Below are 24,816 nucleotides of genomic sequence, written 5' to 3' on the forward strand. Positions count from 1 at the left end.
GATAAAAATATTAAAATAATTACAAATTAAAAACCTGACGTGAAATGAAACGAGGAAAATGATGACGTAATTTGGTTTTCTGTAGACGTATTGGTTATTTAATGAACAACCTCCAAACTCGAGTGCATATAATTATTTGGTCGACGCAAATTATATGTTTTAAAATGCTGATAACCATCACACTTTATCCAGAATGTTGATCTAGAGCAAGCAAGCAGGAGCCCAGGCAGGTTAACGGGGATACCCTGAGATTAAAAAATGAGGCCGACCCCCTGCTGCACTTGTATCCCGCGACCCAAAGTCTGAAGCTCCAGAACACTGCCCTTGAGGTGGTAGAGATGGGATCCCTCACTGAGTCCGAGGGAGAAACCAACCCTGGAGGATAAGCAGATTAAGAAAGAAAGAATAATAATAATAATAATAATAGGGAATGCCCTCCGAAGAGGCCTGGTGCACTGCACGTCTTTCGAGTTGACGCCGTATGGGTGACCTGCGCGTCTGCGAGAATGGGGGCCTACTTTTGATGATTTCTAGTGATGAGGGCGACACACACACCCAGACCCCAAGCCATCAGAATATACCAATTAATGATAAAATCCCCTACACGGCCGGAAAATCGAACCCGGGACCCCGTGAACCAAAGGCCAGCACGCTAACCATTTAGCCATGGAGCCGGACGCCCAGTGAAGTGAAAGAACAGTACTCACCTAATGTGCAGACATCGCTTGTTTTTCTTCAGAATCTGCGAACAGAGAAGAAGACGGAGACTAAACTAGTTGACATCATCAGTAGAATACGTTTAGTACAACAATGAAACACACTCATATTAAATCTAAACATTTATTTACAATATTTTAATCTGACTGTACTCAGAGAAACTTCCACTTGTCCGAGGTATCAACTACATATTTATGTACAATGTACTTACAATATTACTACTATTACAAACAATTATTATTTGTCCTAACAGTGTTTTAAGAACATAAAAAAATAAATGAAACATGTAATTACTTAGAAATAAGCTTAGTTTTTACACGTTTTTACAGTGGTAGAGTACACGTCTGTCCGCGTGTCGCTTTTGACTCAGTGTGTTCTCCAAGAAGAAAATCTAATTTGGGAGAATTTTTTACTGTTAGGAGAACAAGAGAGTGAATACGATAAGGTAGAAACATATTCAACGCGGCTGTAGAACAATGGTCTTGCTACCTCTGACTGCAAACTTCGATTACAATCATCTTGTCACTGAAGATGTTCACCATACTAGCAGACGAAACGTTCAAGAAAGGAAGTGTTCAAATGGACCACGGTCTTCGGCCCCTGCCACCATTATTGCCCACAGCTTCGCTCGCTTTTGTTCAGAAAAATGACGTCATCGGAATGAAGTCAACACACTGAGTGAGCCGTGCTCCTGAGCAGTTGCTCCTACAAATGAACACGCTCCCACCAGACCGCTTGCTCGTCGTTGGACGATTTATTTACCAAATGTTTTCGGAGGCGATATCTGAGAAACTCTTCACTTGAAATACTTTAGAAATGTTCGAAAAGCCTTTTCATCATCGTTTAATGCATTCACATTATTATTATTATTATTATTATTATTATTATTATTATTATTATTATTATTATTATTATTATTATTAATATTATTATTATTATTATTATTACTAACAAGAAGTATCTCACTTTTTCGCTCAAAAGCTACAAGGAAGACTTGAAGTATATTTTCTCCCAAGATATATGTAATATCTCCAAATTTTTCAAGGTGAAGATATTTTATTTATGAGTAATTTTAATAGGGTATAGTTTTTCACAAAAGAACAAAAAATACTCGAAATAAATACCACACAAAAAACCTCCTGAGAAAGTACTACAAAGTTTTTCTTAATGTTGAAAATATTTCTTAGCAAAGTAGTGTACCCCATACTACGAAAAACGTAAAATTAAGCAATTTCCTAAATTGTGCCAAAAGTAGAAGGGCTAAAGGACCGGGAAAGGTTTCAAGTTATGAGTCTGTGACAGCTCTATCAAACTAAAAACACAAATTTCGAAAATCGGACATTATTTAGTGACAAGATTACTTAGTAGCCCGCTCTGACGTAATGTAGTGGGAGTAACATAAATTCCAGGGTTTCTAATGGGCCGAACCCCTAATGTTTATGCAAACCTCATAGCATTACCGTCGTGCTGGTAGACTATACTTATTCGCTTCAGTAAGTTTGCATTCTTACCTATTACTGTATAAACATCCGGGCCCTAGTCATGACCATCCATCAATACTTCACATCACAGCCTCCGTGGTTGCTAGATAACATAACGTCACACATTTTATTGAAAGGCGTGTTTATGATTATTTGATTTTCCCAAACGGAAATATAATATTGAAAGGGGAAAGGGTAAACTCTCGAATTGCTTCCGAAATCGCTTCAGTGCCGGTAGATTTTACTTAATTAACAATAATCTCAATATTTTCCTTTGTTTTCGCCAGAACAGACGTTCGTTATTCCAGCTGCATTATTTTCTCTCTTCGTCAAGGAGTACTGAAGTTACAAACACGTCGTTATAACATGACCGCAACACGTATGTAACTGCGCTGTATTAGGCACGTTTTTAAGGCATTGGTGAGCACATCATATACACCGCACTTTCATCAAAGTATTCGTTAAATAATTAAAACTTAAACCGAAAGTAAATAGACTGTCCTTAAATGCATCGCAGGATATCTGATGTAAATCATCAGTTATCATCCCGATTCATCGAGTTCAAAGGACGATTCTTCCAATTATTCTGATCAGCTGACAGATTTTAGGGTACACATTGCACTTAATGTTGAGGGACATGTTGAACATTAATAGTATTTTCTAATAACACGCGATATACAGCTTTTGTATTGTTAGAAATGATGAACGTACTTGGGCACAAGTTATTTTTCGTTGACATAATTTTGTTTCATATGCCGGCCCCGTGGTGTAGGGGTAGCATGCCTGCCTTTCACTCGAGCCCCGGGTTCGATTTCCGGCCAGGCCAGGGATTTTTCTCTCGACCTGAGGGGTGGTTCGAGGTCCAGTCAGCCTACGTGATTAGAATTGAGGAGCTATCTGATGGTGAGATGTTGGCCCCGGTCTCGAAAGCCAAGAATAACGGCCGAGGGGATGCGTCATACTGACCACGCGACCCCTCGTAATCTGCAGGCCTTCGGGCTCAGCAGCGGTCGCTGGGAAGGCCAAGGCCCTTTCAAGGGCGTTAAGTGCCGTGGGGTTTGGTTTGATTAATTTTTTCTTGCATCGAAATAGTTTAAAGTGCATACTGAGAACTCAAAGTACGTAGCTTCCATAATTCCAAATCGTGATGAAACTGACTTCAAACAACATTTGTTTACAAGTTGCTTTACGTCGCCCTAACACAGATAGGTCATTTGGCGACGATGGGACAGGGAAGGGCTAGGAGTGGGAACGAAGCAGCCGTGGCGTTGATCAAGGCAGAACTCCGGCATTTGCCGACAGTGCGATTCAAACCAACTATCTCCCGAGTGCGAGGTGATAGATACGTACGCAAACCACGCGGCCACTTGCTCAATCAAGCAATATTTAAGACAATGAAGAGTTACAGTTCAGGTATTAAAACAAAATAATCGAATATCAAATCATAAATTTCTTTATGAACTACCCCGAACGGAATGGCCGCACGTCCTAACGCGCTCTTCTATGGAACCAAGGTTTGTATGCGAGTGGGTTCGAACCCAACCATCGGCTGCATTGAGAATGGTTATCTCTGCTTTCCCATTTTCATTTCTACTCATAGGCCGGATGATTCCTTCCACTTCCATACCCTATTTCATTCACCGTCATTCATTTAATTTAATTTCTTTCTTTCTTTCTTTCTTTCTTTCTAAATCTGTTTACCCTCCAGGGTTGGTTTTTCCCTCGAACTCAGCGAGGGATCCCACCTCTACCGCCTCAAGATCACTGTCCTGGAGCTTTAGACTCTGGGTCTGGTGATACAGCTGGGGAGAATGACCAGTGCCTCGCCCAGGCGGCCTCACCAGCTATGCTGAATAGGGGCCATGTGGGGCGATGGGGAGTTTGGAAGGGATAGACAAGAAAGGGGTAAGGAAGCGGCCGTGGCCTTAAGTTAGGTACCATTCCGCCATTTGCCTGGAGGAGAAGTGGGAAACCACGGAAAATCACTTCCAGGAGGACTGTGGTGGGAATCGAACCCTCCTCTACTCATTTGACCTCCCGAGGCTGAGTGGACTCCGTTCCATCCCTTGTACCACTTTTTAAATTTCGTGGCAGAGCCGGGAATGGAACCCGGGTCTCCGGGGGTGGCAGCTAATCACACTAACCACTACACCACAGAGGCGGACTCATTTCATTCCACCTGAACTAATGTTGGCGTCAGGATGGGCATTCAGTCATAAAAACATGCCATATAAATTCACATCACCTCATCCCCGGACTCAGAGTCAGGAAACGTGCATAATGCATAATGTTTTCCCGAAAATATATGTCTGTCGTGATATGCGAAATCCCTCAGACCTGAAAGTGAAATCGGGGAAGGTACCCGTCGTTTACTTGTCGATAACTATGAATAATATACTTCTTGTAATGATAAAAATTAGTAAACAGCCGAATAATATTGGAAATTCAATACAAGTTCATGCAAATACATGTATTTTTTTCATTATATTACCTTTGAATCGTAATATATATGAATGAATATGGCCAGTGTTGAAGAAAACGATGAGCAGGACTCGATCCAGCGATTACGGAGCTTGAACGCTAACCACTCGACTGTCAGCATATCGTACCGAGAATTGCAACGCACCGGTACATATTCGACGAGAAAATTTCTCGTGTGATTTTCTCGAGAACGCCTAAGTTGTACACCTTACTACTTGCACATTATGTTGTCCTAATGGACCACTAAAAGTATACAATGTTTGAAGATAATCCGTGATCAGAACAACGAGGCCTCCCCTTGTTAGAACATGCTTGTAACTTCCGTACCGTTTGTTTTGCCATGTAGTTATGTTTCTTGGATACAAGCCAACAAGCTGGGTCTTGTAACGTGCAGGTTTTACGTCCAGTGTATCTTTGTTCTTGCAGAAGCTTAGTGTAACATACACCATTAAACAGAAGTCCTCCCCTATGATCAGGAAGGCAGCAAGAGCAGAACTTAGAAAACATGAGTACAATATATTTCACATTCCCGTACTTTCTGAAAGAGAATTCTATTAAGTAGCTGTCGTGGACACGGCGTTCTCCTCTCTCTCAAATTACAATACTTTAGGATCTCCCATTTCCATATCCAATACCGTCACACAAACTTCGTCTTCTTATAATCTTACTTCCTCGCTGCGAAGCTGATTTCAATCCACGTACGGGCCGAAGTCAACTCACGACAGCTTGAAGCATGTGTCACTCCTCCTTGGATATTTACATCTTGTTAGAAATGGTGATTAAAACAATATTCTGAACGGAGTGGTGGAGAAGAGTGTGTATCCCAATGAACTCCGGAAGAATCAGCGTCAAACCTCCTACACCCCGTCTTGCTTTATCCCTTAACATACAACATGTCCCAAAAGTTAAGTTACAACTTTAACAATTTTACTGGATTTGTAATTGACATAGAGGAAAATACTTGATTTTGAACCATCAATTCAAGGAAAAACTAACTGAACTGGTTAGCGCCGCCAGCTAGGCCAAGAGCCACCCTGCGGTAGGTCAGCCAATTCGTTTCCACTCCTCTGACCAGCAGCAGGTGGCTACCCATCCAAGTGCTGACCACGTCCAATATTACTTAACTTCCGAGATCACACTGGATCCAGTGTTTTAACATGGTTTACGTCTATGCCTCTTGATGAGTTCTCTTAAAATTTTATTCAGTTATTGAAGAACTTGTTTATCTATTCCAATTGACAAGCGCATCATTTAAGTAAAATGGCATCTGCAGTGGAGAGAGCTTTGTGTGTTTCATGGTTATGTCAAAGACAGAGAGTACCAAGTTCTCAACTAGTTCAGAACGTTCCACGCTCCTAGTCGTGTTTCCTCAGAAATATGATCGCAAATATGGCGTAGACAAAATGAACAACATATCACGGTCTCGAATTATGGCCGAGCTGTAATATCAACACAACATGACTGTTTCCCCATCAAACATTGAAAACTGGTCGAGTACACACTCTGCACTACCTATTTTCATGTCCATAATTATAGTTTTTAGGTTATTGGCTGAAGTCTGGTGTACACATTTTTTGCGACACCGATTTTTACAGAGGAATAATTCTTCTTCTTTCTTCTTTATCTGTTCACCCTCCAGGGTCGGTTCTTCCCTCGGACTCAGCGAGGGATCCCACCTCTACCGCCTCAAGGGCAATGTCCTGGAGCTTCAGACACTGAGTCGAGGGATACAACTGGGGTAGGTGATCATTGCCTCGCCCAGGCGACCTCACCTGCTATGCTCAACAGGGGTCTTGCTGGGAGATGGGAAGATTGGAAGCGGTTGACAAGGAAGATATAAGGAAGCGGCTGTGGCCTAAGTTAGATACCATCCCAGCATTTTTCTGGAGGAGAAGTGGGAAAACACGGAAAACCACTTCCAGGATGGCTGAGGTGGGAATCGAACCCACCTTTACTCAGTTGACCTCCCGAGGCTGAGTGGACCCTGATCCAGCCCCCGTACCACTTTTCAAATTTCGTGGAAGAGCCGGGAATCGAACCCTGGCGTCCGGAGGTGGCAGCTAATCACTCTAACCACTACAGCACAGAGGCGGACCACAGAAACAATTAACATGTATTTAATAGATTTTCAAATAAGTTGCGTTGTTGGAATTTTCTCCGCAGGAGTTCCTTAATGTGGCGGAAAACAACGACCGACAATTTTATTGACCTCAGCCGGGATAAGGCTGCTCTCTTCCGAGCAGGATCATTAACCAATTCTTTTCAGAGGTCCCTGTAATTTTTTTTATCATCTAGCGTCTCATTGTACCACGTTTATTTAGGTTTTGTAACGGACTCTTCACTTCACCGGCAACTACTGTTATGAACCTCGCCTCGCACATAACCTTTTTCTACTATTAATATTGTGACCGTATCGGCACAATTAATAGTTATTTCAAGGTGATATGCTTGGTAAGGAAGCAGGCAGCAAGCTCTCTTTGTGTAGATGTTGGGAGTATCATCAGGTTGTGCAATACGAAGCCCGCCAGAGAGGCGCCTTCACCCGCCCACTGGGTGGCTTAAAGAATCCCCGAACTAGGCACACGTCATAGAAGAAGCAGGAGAAGAACACTATTTAGCGACTCCATATTGGAAAACATATGCCAGTGTACAGCGATGCCAAAGCGACCGGGCAAGATTTAATGCATTTTCGGCATAAATAAGGCTTAATTAACAATACTGCACCCGTTAGAGTAGTGTGCTGAATTTTGGTGGAATTATAAAGTCAGGAGTTCTGGTAGAAAATACTCTCCAAGCGAAAGGCGTTGGTAAACAACTTATATAACACTCATAGCGTACGGACGCCTAGTGAAAAACCAGATGCCTTCGGGGATTCCCTACTTCCCCTCCAAGATGATAAATTAATTACGGCAGATCCGCCGAACATATCCAATTCCGCATGGCATAGCGTACTTGTGCATAACCAAGTCACACAGTCTAGCGTATTGCTAATTTCGACAGGCTGGTTTATCCAGGAGCAGTCGAAATAAGAATGGGGATGAACTCATTTTGCCACCCCTACTGCCGGGGCTAGTATAAGTTTTTGCAGTTCCAGGGAGCTTCAGCAGTCGTTGAGGAGCTTTCGACGGGAAACGACGGTCGTTTCGCTATCGAATTACTGCTCCATTGTATACTGTGTAAACAAAGCGGGTGTGAAAATTTTCAGTTTTTTCGCTTACAATTTGTGATAGGCAACAGACGATTACGGTAATGAGATGTACTTAAGATATCGGTTGCGAAGTAGACTAAGACTTCGTGAAACATGAAGTAGGGTTTTGTATAGCAACAATTACTGGATAGTACGCAGAATTTCTGTGGGAGAACATAGATCTGTATAAATCCGCGCTGTTTCTGAACAAAGCGCAGGTCAGATTATTAACTGAGTAACAGGCAGTGAGAAGTGTTCCTGAACTATCAAAACATACAAACGATAGGGATAGAAAATTCTGCATCATGCGGATGCTGGGAGCGCCCGGCTTAACAGTGTAATAGACCAGCTGAAAGTAGCCGATATATTCATCTCCATGTAACTGGCAGTGGGTAGCCAAAGAAGTAATAGGAGTGAATGGTAACACGTGTGCGAGAAATTGATAAATTTTGTAAATTACAATCTAATTTCAGTGATTCGTGTGCTATTAAAATGGATTACGCGAGACAAGATATGGAACTTCTGAACTCCAGGACTCCAGGATCCAACGCCATGGAGTAATCCAACATGGGTAGGCCTCCGGAACCTCCGGACCAGGCCGAAGACAGCAACCGTTGAGTACAAAGTTATGTTTTCTTCTCCAATGCTAGTATTTCCCTTTGTAAATAATAGTCATGAAGTATAGGGTTAAAATAACGTATATAAATAGGTTTAATCCGCCCAAGAATGGTCGGGAATCCTTTTATTCATTTTTGTTTCAATTAATTAATTAGATATGGGAAGGGAGTGATCCTGTGTTAGTGTATAGAATATGGGACCCCTTTTTAGTGGCTACATTTGCATGTTATCATATTTTGTTTATTTAGTGCTGAGAAGGAATTGAGGGGGAAAAGGTGTAGAATGCTATGTAGATTAATAATGTAGGTCTCATCTGAGCAATTGCCTAAGTTACGCAGGGATTAGCGAGGTGACAGAGTCATCAACAAGTGCCCGTATAAAAAGGAAAGGCTTGGGCTAGAATCTGCACTATGTTCGTAAAGATATAGTTTGTTGCATGATAATATAAGTTTTGGCTGTAACTGAAGATGCTCAAGGAATGGAGTGCCGAGGTTTGAACCCATGTCCCCCCTACACTAATGAGATTACACATAGAAGGTCTGTTAGTGTTTTGGCAGGATGTAATAATTTTAATTAATTTTGATTATTATATTATTATTATTATTTTCTTAATGTAACTTGATCAGTGTTTTGATACCGATACATTTCAAGCAAAAGGTTAGAGGGTTATTATTATTATTATTATTATTATTATTATTATTATTATTATTATTATTATTATTATTATTATTATTGTTATTATTTTACCAAAAGTATTTTTATCGATGATTTCATGCCGATCTATTTTAAATGGCAAGTTAATGTTATGCCAGGTACACAATCTATACCCACACGGGTGGAATTAGGAGACGTTGTCTTTCGAGGAAAGGCGATTGGAAGTGTGAATGAGGATACGATTGGAAATGTAAGGGTTAAATCCCAACTGCTAGTATAATGAGGGAGTTTTGATATAACCTGGCTGAGTAATAAAAATAAATAAATAATTATTGGACATAATGATCGTAATGAGCTAATTTGAGCAGGTGACCCTGCATTAGCTAAATCGAATGATGCTATTGTCTCAATGATGGCCGCCAGTGAGCGTGGCGAAGTAGTCTCGCCGTGGTGCGAGAGGGGGACGGACTGGGTCCTGATTTATAGCCAGGGATGAAAAAAAAGAAGGAACTCGCCTTGTTAAGGAAACGTGTCTGGTAGAATGTTGCGTTCTACTGTGTGAAAGAAGACACAAAATTTATGTAAATACTACACACTGTCCATTAGCCTTGATTCGTACAACAATGTAGAGAGTAACTAATGCACGAGACATGATTAGCTTAGTTAGGGTTTTGCATTACAGCTCCCTGGATGGAGACGACCAGAGTCTCAGGTTCAAACCTCGTGTAAGCACAGCAGGGATCAACAGCTTGCTAAGACAGCGGGTTACAACGGGTTAATTACAGCTATTGTCTTTATTGATACATGTGTTTGATATATTTCTTTTCCAGGAAGTGTTTTGTTTACTTATAATCGATGTCGATTTGAATCTAGACTTCGTGAAAGTCCACTGGTAGTGATTGCAAATGATAATTCGTTGTTCAAGTCTGTTTAATTTTATATGGAAGACTTGAGTCCATTGTTTTTATTTTCCTTCTCCGTGTTTTAGTGACGGATTTCTGATATGGTCAGAATGTTCGGATTAATTATGTTTTTATATTTACTTCATTGATTCCTTAAGTTAGCCGACCATTCAAAAGCGGACATTTTTCTTTTGTGTAAATAGGGTCTAATGTGTAATACGGGATTCAGTCCCATGGAATACTCGCATTGGGGGGAACATGGCTTGTTTTGTTTTTGTGAATATGATAGGGTCATTTTATTGTGTATGTCGTACTCAAGTGGTTTATGGTAACCGGGGGATGGAACGCACAAAACAATCGCGATAATACACGAAACAATTTGTGTAGCATACATCCAAACTAATGTAATAGTTATGTAAGCAATATAGGACACAGGCAATTCAAAGTGATAGTATGTGAAAAGGTGAGATCATACTAATAACCTCTCGGTAATTCTCTGTTTTGGTAGAGAGGGATATGGATATTTACGTCTGTGTCAAAAGGGAAATTTAATTGGATTAGAGAGAGTACCAGTTAACGTTGCCGTCCACATAGATTTTGGTCTGTGGAATGTGGAGGTAACATCTGATGTCAATGGCAGCCCGGATTTTTCCGCTGCTAAAATAAGTGATTGCTGATATCAACTGTGTAAAAAGGATCAAGAGTGTATGTAAATTTTGTATATTTCACCGAGTGAATAGTAAATTGTTCTAAACGATTTCATGCCTATCTATATCGAAAAACATGCATCCAGAATCCTCTTCCGTTCATTGTAGGCCTTTAAGATAGCTTATGTTTGATAGCCTCTATATGCCGCGAACGTTCTTCGGCCCTGAGGAGTCCGTGTTCAGACCTCAGGAACGGGAGAGTAGCTGTGATCTAGCTGAGTCGTATGGCTGATAACTTCTCATGTGAGTGGATTAAGTATACAATCCCAATGAGGAGAAATCGGCACAGAGCAAAAGGATCCCTTGACTATCGACTTCCGTGGAGTATGGTCCCATGTGTTCGTGACCCGAAAGGGTTAGTTTGTTGTCACATGGTCCCATGAGTCATGGGGGACGGTGGGAAATGTCCCAATAAGGACTTACCCTCATCATGTTACACACCGGATTTTCTCTCCAACTGGAACTTACATACTTATGTGAATTTGCACACATCGTACCTTGCACGAACTCTGCTCTATCCACCTTTACGATCTACGATGAACTAACTTCCTTTTCGCCGCTTGACGTCATGTGACATCGCCTGCTTTGTCACGCATGCTCCACTAACCTCTGGAATCTTCCAGACATATTTCTCATTATTCCACACTATAAATACCTGGCCTTCCTCTGAATGTGTTGAGATGGACTTTGGCCTGTGTGGAGGGAGGAACCTTTAACGTCATCTCCGTCCTTAGTGACATGTGCCCTGGACTCTCCATTTTCGGGCAGAACTACTTGGTTCAAGATGAGGTATGACAAACTGATAATGTCCTTATTGTAAATACTTCTATGTTGCATCTGGAGCTATTTTCTTTGCATATTCTAACTGGGAGCAGTGCATTTCCAGGCCGAGATTTCACTTGTATTTTCAATATCTAAGCCTCTATTGACTAACTAGTGACAATTTTCTTTCCAAATGTGCGTGTGGTATATCGGCAACTCTGCGACTCCTATATACACTTGTGCTTAATCAGTGCTTCGCCATTTATGTTTTTGCATACTTCGAAACTGTTTCATTGTAGTATACAGTGACTTACGCCAGCATGACAACGTTAATTTGTGCCTATTCGGGTGATAATTGAAGAGGTGGCAACTTTCATATTACATTTAGACTCTTGCTTAGAAGACTTCATGCTGGTATACTCCAATCCTGTAACTGTGTACATCCTTTTCTTATTCTCGTTGTTCAACATTTCCCTTTGTACCGTATTCATCCTTTTCTTGTCTATCCCTTTCCTCTCCTGGCCTATTCTCTTATTTGCTTTCATTCTCTTGGATATTTTATTCTTGTTGTAACAAATTTGTATTACATGTGGTTGGGAAAATTCCGTATTTGTACAGACTTCTATTCATCTAATATTGTAAGAGCTTGATTTAATTCTTCTAATATATCTATTTCCAAATTTTATCTTGGTTTCTCATCTATTTTCACCCGTCATGTCCCTTATTTCTCCTCCCATTCTCTTTTAATTTTCTAATATTATCTAGCTTGCTTTCCACTGCGCTATTTGTGGTTATTCTGGAATGCTTATTGGAGATCTTTTTTTTACCACGGCCTCCAATCTCAATTTGGCGTTTTACTTGCTGTGTAATATTTCTACCTACCGTTTGAAAGTACTCGGTATCACCGATACTTTGATTCCCTCGGCAGTGTTATTATATCAATGTGTATGTATATATATATGCAAATACCCCCATCAAGGGTTACACATGGTAGCAGAGTACAAAGTCGCAGTTTACTACCACTCTAAATCTTCACCCTGTCACTGCCTTAGTTCTTTTATTTCTTTTTCTGAGGTTTAGTGTTTCTCCTCGCTAGACTTTGCCTTTCTTTTTGTCATCTCTTTCAACATGGCTTATTTTTCTGATAATTTTTCTCCTTATACTTCGGACACTTCTGACATTTCGTTTGATCCCCATTTCAATTTTTCTGATCCAAATCCTTTTACTAATGTGTCCTATAATCCTTTTCTTACTTGTAATTCTGATCGTACTTCCACCTCTAGTACTCTTACTACTACTGTTTCTTCTACTTCATCCTCTGAACCTTTACCAACCCCACCTCAACCTAACACCCCTCTCTATCCTGATCTTTCTCTTTTTACTGCTGAATCCAAACTTCCACTTAATCAAGCACCTCCGCCTTCTCCCAATAAAAGTCAATCAGCTCAGCATTACTCTCCCGATTTGCGAACTCCACCGCCATCCCCTTCTCAGCAATATTTTTATGAATCTCCATATCATCACACCCCTTCTTCACATCAACCACTTAATTTCCATATTTTGACTAAATGTCTTGACCAGGTACCCCTCATTCAGTCTACTGATCCTGATACTCTGATGCAATGTCTTTTTTTAGTTCGCAAATTTCTACAGACTGACTTGGCTCCATTTTCCCAATTGCTTTCGTTGCTTTACCCAAAAACCTCTGGTCATCTTAGTAATTTTTGGCTCCAGTATATGAAGTCTTCTCATGATTGGGCTCATTTTCGCTCGGTTTTACACACTTATTTTCTGCCTTATGAAATTCGACAACAACTGAGTAACAAATATATCAGACGTCATCAACGTCCACATGAATCAGCTTATGATTATCTTGACTCTATTATCGGCTATTCTGATGTGTTAGCTATTGCTCAACATCCCCAGGAAATTATATCTCTTATTCGATTTTATGCCTCTCCAGCTTTCGGTCAAATCATCAATCCCTTTACGCCACCCACTACTATTCCTCAGCTTTACCACATTGCTCAACTAGATATTCTAAATACCCGTAGTAATTTTTCTTATTATTCTTCTACCCCACCTCCCCAGTTTAACACTTCAACAACTCGCATGCTTTCTACCACTCGTCCACCTTCTCAGAGTGATATCTCTCGTCTTCGCTGTTATCGGTGTCAGGCTATGGGGCACTTAGCACGAAATTGTACCAATTCTACCTTGGGAAACTTCAATTCCCGTCGTCAGTAGGCAGCTCACGACCTCTTGGGCAAAATCTGCCTTATCTTTCCTCAACTTTTTCGCCTGCTACTAAATCATAGTCGTATACTCTTGTACAGTTACATAACACTCCCTCCTTAGCTTTATTAGATTCAGGTTCTGCAATTTCCCTAATCAGTTTCTCCTTTTTTCAGCAACTTTTACAAACGCATCCGCATTTTCAATTGCGCCCTTCTACCCTCAGATGTCTTTCCATATCTCAGCACACTCTTGAAATCATGGGTCAACTAAAACTTAATGTTAAACTTTCCCAATTTTCTTGGCCGTTTGAATTTCAAGTGGTTAATAATTGCTCACTTCCTGTTATTCTGGGGTATGATTTTTTTGCTCATACTGGCCTTATTTATAATACTGCCATGGCTTTTATCTCCTTTTTTTCAATCCGCGCGTTCAAATTCCTTTGGTAGACCCCCTCGATTTCCCTATGAACCACGTATTCAGTCATCAGCATATTTATGCCACTGCTCCCCAACTAGATGCAATTGAGGCTTTGAAATCTGAATTTGCCGATGTTATCACAGATACTTTAGGCTCTGTTGTTAATTATCAGGCTCACATTGATTTACTTGATCAAACACCTGTTCGTTCGCCTCCTTACCATCTTAGCCCTCCTCGGATGGCCAAAATGGATGACATTATTGACAAAATGCTTCTGGATGGTACCATTGTCCCATCTTCTTCCAATTACGCATCTCCGGCATTTTTAGTCGATGAGCCTGATGGTTCTTCGCACCTGGTCATTGATTATAGAAAATTGAACTCCAAAATACTCTATGATTCTTACCCCATTCCTAAAATGCAAAACGCCTTTCACTTTTTTCTAAAGCTAAATATTTTTTCTCTCTTGGATCTTAATTCTGCTTACTACCAAATCCCCCTTGGACTCTCGTAGTAGCAGGCTTACGGCATTTATCACCCCAAATGGCCTTTTTCAGTTTACAAAAGTTCCTTTTGGATTAAACTTGGGCTCGCAAATTATGCAGAGATTAGTTGATTCTCTATTTTCAGATTTTAAGTATAAATTTCTCTATCCGTATATCGACGATCTTTTAATATTTAGCCCAGATTTTGAGTCCCACATGTCTCATCTACACCAAGTTCTTTACAGATTACGTTCTATTGGTTTCACAGTTAACCCCTCTAAAATTTCCCTAGCTCAGACTTCTATAAAATTCATAGGTCACATTGTGTCATCTCAGGGAGTAGCTGTCGATCCCGAACGTACTTCTGCTATTTCTAACATTCCACCTCCCAAAAATCTCAAGCAAACGCGCACCTTTTTAGGCATGGTTTCTTTCTACCACCGGTTCATTCCTAACTTTTCTCACATTGCTGAGCCTCTCAATTATCTGAAACGTAAAAATGTTCCTTTCATTTGGACTCAATCTCAACAGGACGCCTTTCTTCAGCTTAAATCTCTTTTTATGCATGCTCCCATTCTTCAATTTCCTGATTTATCCCTACCTTTTGAAATACATACTGATGCTTCCAATCTTGCTGTTGCTGGTGTTCTAACTCAGGTTGTTAATGATGTTCCTCTACCTATCGCCTATTTCAGTCGACTTCTTTCTCCTACTGAGAGGAAATATTCTATCTTTGAGCGTGAAGCCCTGGCTTTATTAAATTCCATTGAACACTTTGCTGAATATTTGGAGCATAAAGAATTCCTTGTCAAGACAGATAATCAGGCTCTCTCATGGTTGTTACATAATGCACCTAAGATTGGTAGAACTGGCCGATGGCTCATGCGATTGTCCAGATTCAAGTTTTCCCTTAAGTTTATTTCTAGCACTGAGAATTCTGTAGCTGACGCTCTTAGTCGCTTATTTGACACTTCCACTCCTCAGTCAAGTACTACTGACGATTTACCCCCGGATGTCTCTATGATGCCTTCATCTTCCTCCATTAATGCTGTTTTTTCGTTAACAGACTTTCCTCTTTCATTTCAATCCTATCAATCGCATCAGCTCACCGATCAGTTCTGCATCCAACTCAAACAATCCATCTCTGATTCCTCTTATCAGGGTCCCTTTACTATTTTTAAAGATCTCTTGGTTTACAAACCCACTAAGAAAGCTTCTCCTAAAGTGGTGCTTCCACAGGCTCTTCAACCCATGATCTTGCAATATTATCATTCCTCCCCTGTGGGCGGGCATCTAGGCATCACTAAAACGTACAACCGTATAGCCTCTCTTTTCTTTTGGCCTCAAATGCGCAAATCTATTCGCAATTTTGTTCAAACTTGTGAATTGTGTCAAAAATCTAAACCTTTAAACATAAAGTCTGCTGGTCTTCATTCTGCCCTTCCACCCACTCATCTTGCCCAAACCTTTTTCATTGATCTAGTTGGACCCATAGTTCGTTCTTCTCGTGGCAACTTGTATATTTTTACCCTGTTGGATGCCTTCTCTAAATTTCTAGTCCTTCGACCCTTACGGAAAATTTCTACTAAGATCATCATTAATGTACTCACTGAACAAATCTTTCCTATTACCGGTTTGCCTGCTAATATTGTTTCGGATAATGCTTCTATTTTTACTTCAAGTGTTTTTTTAATATGTGCTTTCAACTGGGTATCAAACGTATTTTGACTTCTCCCTACCACCCTCAGTCCAACACCGTGAAAGGTATCACCGTAATCTCAAATTTGCTTTATCTATATTCCATAGTTCTTTACAGAAAGACTGGGATTCTCATCTTTCTTCTTTGGCGTTAGACCTTAATTCCAGTATCAATAGTTCTACTGCTCAAACTCCGGCTAAGCTCTTTCTTGGTCATGATCTTCAAACTCCTCTTTCCCTAACCTGGGATCTGCACAACCTCCTTGAATCTTCTGATCAGCCATCCTCTTCATCACTCTGGAAAGACGCCTTTGATCAATTGCTAAAAGCTCAACAGGTCCACAAAAAAGCTTATAATGCTCGTCATAAGCCATCCACTTTTAAAATTGGTGATTTAGTCCTCGTTGCTAATCATCCACACAGCTCGGCAATTAATGTCACCTCTGCCAAACTTGCTCCTCGATGACTTGGACCATACCGTATTTTGTCTTTCCCTACTCCTGTCACTGTATATTTGCAATCTACTACTGATTTCTTTGACACTAAAAAACTTCATCTGAATCAGCTCAAGCGATTTCATCCTTAAAAAATTTCACATCTTGCTCATTTTTCTTTTGCCCTGTGTTTTCCTTTTCTTGTTATTACCTCCTCTTCTTTCTGATTTTTTTCTTTCTCTCTATTCTCCATCTGGTCTGGAAATGTCTATTGCTCCCAGTGTTATTTACTTTTTTGTTATTTTCTTTTTCTTTGTTGTTTGTCTACCTCATCCCCCCATTCTTTTCTCTCCCTTTATGGAATTTCTTTTTTTCTCCCTCCACACAGGTTTCTCCAGTCTCCCTCCCAGCCCAATTGGCACAGGTTGTAATGGGAGTGTACATACAACTTCCCAACCATTTTCTTTTTCTCTTTTGTAATTGTTCTTAATTTTTATTGTCGTTTGTGATATTTATATTTCTATGTTAATTTATCACTACCCTTCTCTCCTTACCCTTTCCCTTTGCTAACGCGTTAGCCCTTTTCTTGTTTCCTTTCCTCCTCTACCTTTTTTGTATTTTCTATTTCTCTCTGTAGGCATGTTTATTGTGTTGGGACATTTTTCTGCCACCTTTTGTTTTGTTTTGCAGTATTTTTGCTCTTTGATATACCCTTGCGGCTGCTATCGACCCCCGCTCCAGCTCATGGAAGGGCCCTCCATTGCTGTTCCTGGGGCCGCCTCGCTGTCGCCACTCAACTGTATCTTCCGTTTCTCGTCTCCCACCAGCAGTCTTCATTTAACTCCAACTGCTTCAACAACAACGACAACAACAACAAAAAATCCTCCGGATTTTTTTCTGGTGCCCGGCGGATAATGTAACGGACTCTTCACTTCACCGGCAACTACTGTTATGAACCTCGCCACGCACATAACCTTTTTCTACTATTAATATGGACTTACCCTCATCATGATACACACCGCATTTTCTCTCCAATTGGAACTTACATACTTATGTGAATTTGCACACATCGTACCTTGCACGAACTCTGCTCTATCCACCTTTACGATCTACGATGAACTAACTTCCTTTTCGCTGCCTGACGTCATGTGACATCGCCTGCTTTGTCACGCATGCTCCACTAACCTCTGGAATCTTCCAGACATATTTCTCATTATTCCACACTATAAATACCTGGCCTTCCTCTGAATGTGTTGAGATGGACTTTGGCCTGTGTGGAGGGAGGAACCTTTAACGTCATCTCCGTCCTTAGCGACATGTGCCCTGGACTCTCCATTTTCGGGCAGAACTACTTGGTTCAAGATGAGGTATGACAAACTGATAATGTCCTTATTGTAAATACTTCTATGTTGCATTTGGAGCTATTTTCTTTGCATATTCTAACTGGGAGCAGTGCATTTCCAGGCCGAGATTTCACTTGTATTTTCAATATCTAAGCCTCTATTGACTAACTAGTGACAATTTTCTTTCCAAATGTGCGTGTGGTATATCGGCAACTCTGCGACTCCTATACACACTTGTGCTTAATCAGTGCTTCGCCATTTATGTTTTTGCATACTTCGAAACTGTTTCATTGTAGTATACAGTGACTTACGCCAGCATGACAACGTTAATTTGTGCCTATTCGGGTGATAATTGAAGAGGTGGCAACTTTCATATTACATTTAGACTCTTGCTTAGAAGACTTCATGCTGGTATACTCCAATCCTGTAACTGTGTACATCCTTTTCTTATTCTCGTTGTTCAACATTTCCCTTTGTACCGTATTCATCCTTTTCTTGTCTATCCCTTTCCTCTCCTGGCCTATTCTCTTATTTGCTTTCATTCTCTTGGATATTTTATTCTTGTTGTAATAAATTTGTATTACATGTGGTTGGGAAAATTCCGTATTTGTACAGACTTCTATTCATCTAATATTGTAAGAGCTTGATTTAATTCTTCTAATATATCTATTTCCAAATTTTATCTTGGTTTCTCATCTATTTTCACCCGTCATGTCCCTTATTTCTCCTCCCATTCTCTTTTAATTTTCTAATATTATCTAGCTTGCTTTCCACTGCGCTATTTGTGGTTATTCTGGAATGCTTATTGGAGATCTTTTTTTTTTACCACGGCCTCCAATCTCAATTTGGCGTTTTACTCGCTGTGTAATATTACTACCTACCGTTTGAAAGTACTCGGTATCACCGATACATTGATTCCCTCGGCAGTATTATTATATCAATGTGTATATATATTTATATATGCAAATACCCCCATCAAGGGTTACAGTTTCCAACCATGTTTATGTATCCTTTCCCCCATGTCCTTCATTCTCTTTACGTGAGCGTTTCCTGGGTCCACTGATCAGGGAAGTCGTTTCACTGGTTTGGCCTCATCTTCAGGTAACTTAAGCCGGGCTGAGTGCCCTAACTTGGCAGGTTCGATCCTGGCTCAGTCCGGGGGTATTTGAAGGTGCTCAAATACGTCAGCCTCATGTCGGTAGATTTACTGGCACGTAAGAAAACTCCTGCGGGACTAAATTCCGGCACAACGGCGTCTCCGAAAACCGTAAAATCCGTTAGTGGGACTATAAACAATAACATTATTATCAGGTACCCTCCAATCCTGGAGTTTTCTTTAAAAATGTGTCTATCTAGGACATCTTGTTCAGTTACCATCCACTCACCCTTAAATCGTCAGCCAATTGCTAAGTGCCAAGGTTTGTCTTTGAGATTCCAAAACCGGGCGAGTTGGCCGTGCAGTTAGGGACATGCAGCTGTGAGCTCGCATCCGGGAGATAGTGAGTTCGAATCCCACTGTCGGCAGCCCTGAAGATGGTTTTCCGTGGTTTTCCATTTTCACACCAGACAAATGCTGGGGCTGTACCATAATTAAGGCCACGGCCGCTTCCTTTTCATTCCTAGGCCGTTCCTGTCCCATCGTCGTCGAAACACCTGTCTGTGTCGGTGCGACGTAAAGCGAAAAAAAAGAAAGAGATATTCCAAAATTGTGTTAGGATTTGTTTCATCAGCCTGCTATCAGATATACGGAACGCGAACCCGAAAAATGCCAGCCTCATTGTCTTCATGTCGTCTGTTACTTTGCCCACCTTGTTATGCCCTTCTTCTATTTCCCTTCCTTTTTAATGAACCATAAGATCTTTCTGCCGACTCTTTGTTCTGGTTTCTCTTCTCGTTTTGAGGTTTTATTTGTCACGTTCAGCTCAAGCTCTGACGGATGTAAAACTTCTACGTTGTTTCCTTCAATGCTTAAGATACCGGGTTGGTGGATGGTACAAATAATATTAAAACAATATAAATGTTATAGTCCGCCTCTGTGGTGTAGTGGTTAGTGTGATTAGTTGATACTCCCGGAGGCCCGGGTTCGATTCCCGGCTCTGCCACGAAATTTGAAGTAAGAGGGCTGGAACGGGGTCTACTCAGCCTCTAGAGGTCAACTGACTAGATTCCCACCTCAGCCATTCTGGAAGTGATTTTCCGTGGTATCCCACTTCTCCTCCAGGCAAATGCCGGGATGGTACCTAACTTAAGACCACGGCCGTTTCCTTCCCTCTTCCTTGTCTATCCCTTCCAATCTTCTCATCCCCCACCAAAGCCCCTTTTCAGCATAGCAGGTGAGGCCGCCTGGGCGAGGTACTGGTCATCCTCCCCGATTGTAACCCCCGACCCAATGTTTCACGGTCCAGGACACTGCCCTTGTGGCCTTAGAGGTGGTAATAATAATAATAATAATAATAATAATAATAATAATAATAATAATAATAATAATAATAATAATAATAATAATAATAATAATAATAATAATAATAATAATGATTGTACCGGCTGGTACACCTCTACGCCGCACATCTGAATTTTCCGTCTTAAAGTACTCCTCTACAGGAGAAACTGTGAACTTAAAGCTAGATCCACTTAAACTTTTGCTCTGAAGATGTCCCTGTGTTAATTTCGTCGTGTTTTTGTTTACTATTTATCAAGAAGTTTGGACATTGTCTCATAGATGTCTCTACTAAGAGACTTTGATCATGCACCCTGATGCGAAGTGAAGGAACTTTTTTGAAGAAATTTTGGTTTCATAAGTTTTCTCTTTGCTAAATTTCGTTCTTTCATTTGTGGGTTTGCAATATTAATCTCTTCTTTCAGCCAGTTTTGAAGTTAGCCAATCAATTATTTCTGTAATTAATTTTTGACCAATCGTGTCCTTCTTCTTCGATTTTGTGTGTAACTATGTACTGTGACCAATAAACGCCTGTGCATGTGTCTTAATTATTCATGAAAGGTCTCTAATCTTCCCCGAGAGTATAAAAACTGCTGATTTTCTTGTCTCTCGGCCACTTCATCAACATTTAGCTTAGTGTATGGACGTGTAGCAGGAGGCGGGAAGCGCCTCTTTCTTCAGGCAGCAGTTTTTCTGTAAGGTAATAGCCACTTAACATCTTGATTTCTTGCTAGCTCAGCAGTTTAACCCGCGGGGAAGGTCCGAAAGGTTTACCATGTAATCTATCTCTTAAAAATGTAAATTTCTTCTTGTTTATGTAAAAACCTTATATATCTTTAACTGTAAATCCTGGATAGAGAGTGCTTTACCTTCTCGAGCTCCCCTTCATTTTGATTTGAGGTGACTACGTTTTTGTAACCGATTTTCTACTCTTCCTTAATGTGTTAAATTTATTCAGTATACGAGTCACCTCCATAGTTTGGGAATAGCCCCTGTTTCATCGGCCTAGTGCCTCTTAGGTTTTAAGAAGTTTCATGTAGGAGTGCAAATTCACGCCTCCATTCATTTTGCATTTTGGGCGATTAACTTAACCTATTATTTTTCTACTAAGGCCCAGTAGGCTGGGTACAAGATACCCCCGTTTCATGTCATGTAAGTTTTGCCTTGATGGCAATTTAGGGTTGAGCCTAGTTTTGCCTTTCATAGGCTTGGAAAACTGAGAGCGGGTCAGCTCTTTTAAGTATTGGAAATGTGCCTCTTGGAGGCTTGACACTGCTTGATGGGAGCAGGTGCTCCGTATGATTTGGGGATTTCTGCCCTGTGGTAAATATGTGTTTTGTGAGCTGAGAGCTCAGGAATTGTAAAAATTTGGGGTTCGAAGCCCAGAACTTTTAAAGACCCCTAAACTGTGCTTTCGTGCTCTTGTTTGTAAAATTATACCTTGTATCTGCCCTGATCTTTCACTGTTATTTCACCTAGTGAAAATTTGTTAAATCGTGCTATCTATTTAAAATATAACCTTCAGTAAAATTTTAAGTATAGTTTCATATTGTGGATAGACCCATTCCATCCCGCACCTTCTTTCACCTCTGCATTCCACGGGTATCCCCGTAACAATAACAATAATAATAATAATAATAATAATAATAATAATAATAATAATAATAATATTGTTATTTGCTTTAAGACCCACTAACTACTTTTACGATCTTCGGATACGCCGAGGTGCCGGGATTTAGTCCCGCAGGAGTTCTTTTACGTGCCAGTAAATCTACCGACACGAGGCTGACGTATTTTTAGCACCTTCAAATACCACCGGACTGAGCCAGGATCGAACCTGCCACGTTGGGGTCGGAAGGCCAGCGCCTCAACCGTCTGAGCCACTCACCCCGGCTGGTAGAATCCGCTGAATCCGAGGGGAAAAAACCAACCGTGGAGGGTAAACGGATTAAGAAGGAAAGAAAGAAAGAAAGAAAGAAATGTTATATAATAATACAAACTATTTTTCCTTATAGAGCTTCCGAATAAGCTATATTAAGTGTCCCTCCATCTAGAGCTAACAAACCACGTGCAGTTAACAAAGGGAGAAGAACGGTTTCCGACGATCTAGTCCTACGTCTTAACGCGATTGTCCTTGTACCTTGTTCATGCTCACAGCGAAACTCAAACGAACGGGTAGTTGCAGACGTCTAAATAGAAACGAAATAACCGTATGGATGATTTGAATCCGAGAAATGAAAACTACTTCTCTCGCACCATATCCAGTCATGATGGTGGCATCAATATCATTAGGCATCAGTTCCTTGACAGAGTCGTGTTCCGTCGCAGAAGAAAGAAGAATCTATATCCTTGATAAAGACAATCGGTGCTCCAAGTTGTTCCAAAGCTCTGTCGTGTAGATGACAGCCTAATCTGTATTACGTTACATGTTGTGTCGGTAGACTTGTGTTGCTTGTTGATGAGGCTGACAGTTTCATTTCTTGGAACAAGAATTACGCTTTGACACTGCCAGGCGTGATCGGTAAAATGCTGTGCCCACCTATGATAAAAAACTTAGATGTCTGCATGACGTAGAAAGGAGATTTCGACTGATATAACTTACATATTACCATTCTTTGTTTATTATAGTTTCTCTTACGTACTGAATGTTTCCTACAAAGAAAGTAATAAAATATAACCGAGCTCCATGGCTGCAGTCGCTTAAGCGCGGTCAGTATCCAGTATTCGGGAGATAGTGGGGTTCGAACCCCACTCTCGGCATCCCTGAACATGGTTTTCCATGGTTTCCCATTTTCACACCAGGCGAATTCTGGGGCTGAAGCTCAATTAAGGCCTCGGCCGCTTCCTTCCAACTCCTAGGCTTTTCCTCTCCCATCGTCGCTATAAGACCTATCTGTGTCGGTGCGACGTAAAGCCACTAGCAAATATATAAATATATATAATTGAGTAAGTTGAAAGAAAATACGGTTCACGTTTTTATTGCTGATATGGCGAAATCCTCGTATTCTCTAAACTTTTAATTGATTGAAATGAATATCGAGTAAATATGAAGTAAAGAATTAATTAAAACGATTAAAAGTAATAATGAAAGCACGTCTTTACCTGTACTGTATAAAGATTCATCCAAGAATACTCCTATGTGCCGTAGATATGGCCCGGTATCGCACACATACAACAAACAAACAGTTCTGGATATTAAGCACTGAATGTGGCTCCTCGTGTCGGGGACCGAAAATGGCTTCCTACGCCATGAACTTGAAAAGGCCCCTTGACTTGTATTACTTATGTACGTTGCCTAGCGACAGTGGATGGATGCACGATGGATTGTCGTATCCCAAAACACTTTTTCTGCCGTTTTTTTTTGTTCATAACTCGCCAGCAAAAGCGAAAATAAAAAATATGGCTTCGAAGTGCATTTGGACCCACTTCCATCTACAAAAAAATTTCAGATCTCTGCATTTATTAACACACTTCATTTGTACATAAATTGCATGATATGAATTATTTTATTTATAATAATAGTGTTATTTTACAAACTAATTTGTCCTTATAGAGTTTCTGGATAAACTACATCAAAGTGTCCTTCCATTCGGAGCTAATATGTATAGTGTGTTTTTCTTTCCAACTCTTGAAGAACCCACGTACAATTGACTATGGGAGAAGCACCGTTTCCGGAGAAACTTAACTTAAAGCGATAGTTCTTGTGCCTTGTAGATGCACATAGGGAAAGTCAAAGAAACGGGGATCTGCAGACGTCTAAATTGTATCAGTATATCTGAAGTAATGATTTGAATTCGAGAAGTGAATGAGGTAGGCCCATATTTCGTCCTCTTAGTAGATTCAGACTTGTAGAAATTCGGGAATATTTTGGACAAGGCCGGATATTGGTATATATTTATATTACTTAATATATTTTCCACTTACAGGAAAGTTACAATGAAACTGTTATAACGTAAAGTAGTCAATATTTGACATAAACATAAACACTACAAAATCTAAACTACCAAAAATATTTTCTTAATTTCATCTCCCACCAAATTTATGAAAAGTACAATTAATTTTAATATATTTTTGCTTTCTAACCTTACCAAACACTTTCCCTATAATGAATTACTTGAAGACGATTTATGAAAAAAAAATATTATTATTTCGTGTGGCTATTTCTAGCCGAGTGCAGTCCTTGTAAGGCAGGCCCTCCGATGAGGGTGGGAGGCATCTGCCATGTGTAGGTAACTGCGTGTTATTGTGGTGGAGG

General features: G+C 40.5%; 1 protein-coding gene across 1 annotated transcript in view; it reads right to left on the reverse strand.

Moving 5' to 3' along the window:
* Positions 1–24,816, reverse strand: part of LOC136877515 (anoctamin-7) — an 865,825-nt gene that overhangs the window by 676,575 nt on the left and 164,434 nt on the right. Inside the window, exon 2 of the mRNA XM_067151627.2 lies at positions 708–742. The gene's annotated coding sequence lies outside the window, so the exon portion shown is untranslated. The remainder of the gene's footprint in view (positions 1–707; positions 743–24,816) is intronic.

This window comes from Anabrus simplex, chromosome 7 (genome assembly GCF_040414725.1).
Source record: "Anabrus simplex isolate iqAnaSimp1 chromosome 7, ASM4041472v1, whole genome shotgun sequence".
NCBI lineage: Eukaryota > Metazoa > Arthropoda > Insecta > Orthoptera > Tettigoniidae > Anabrus > Anabrus simplex.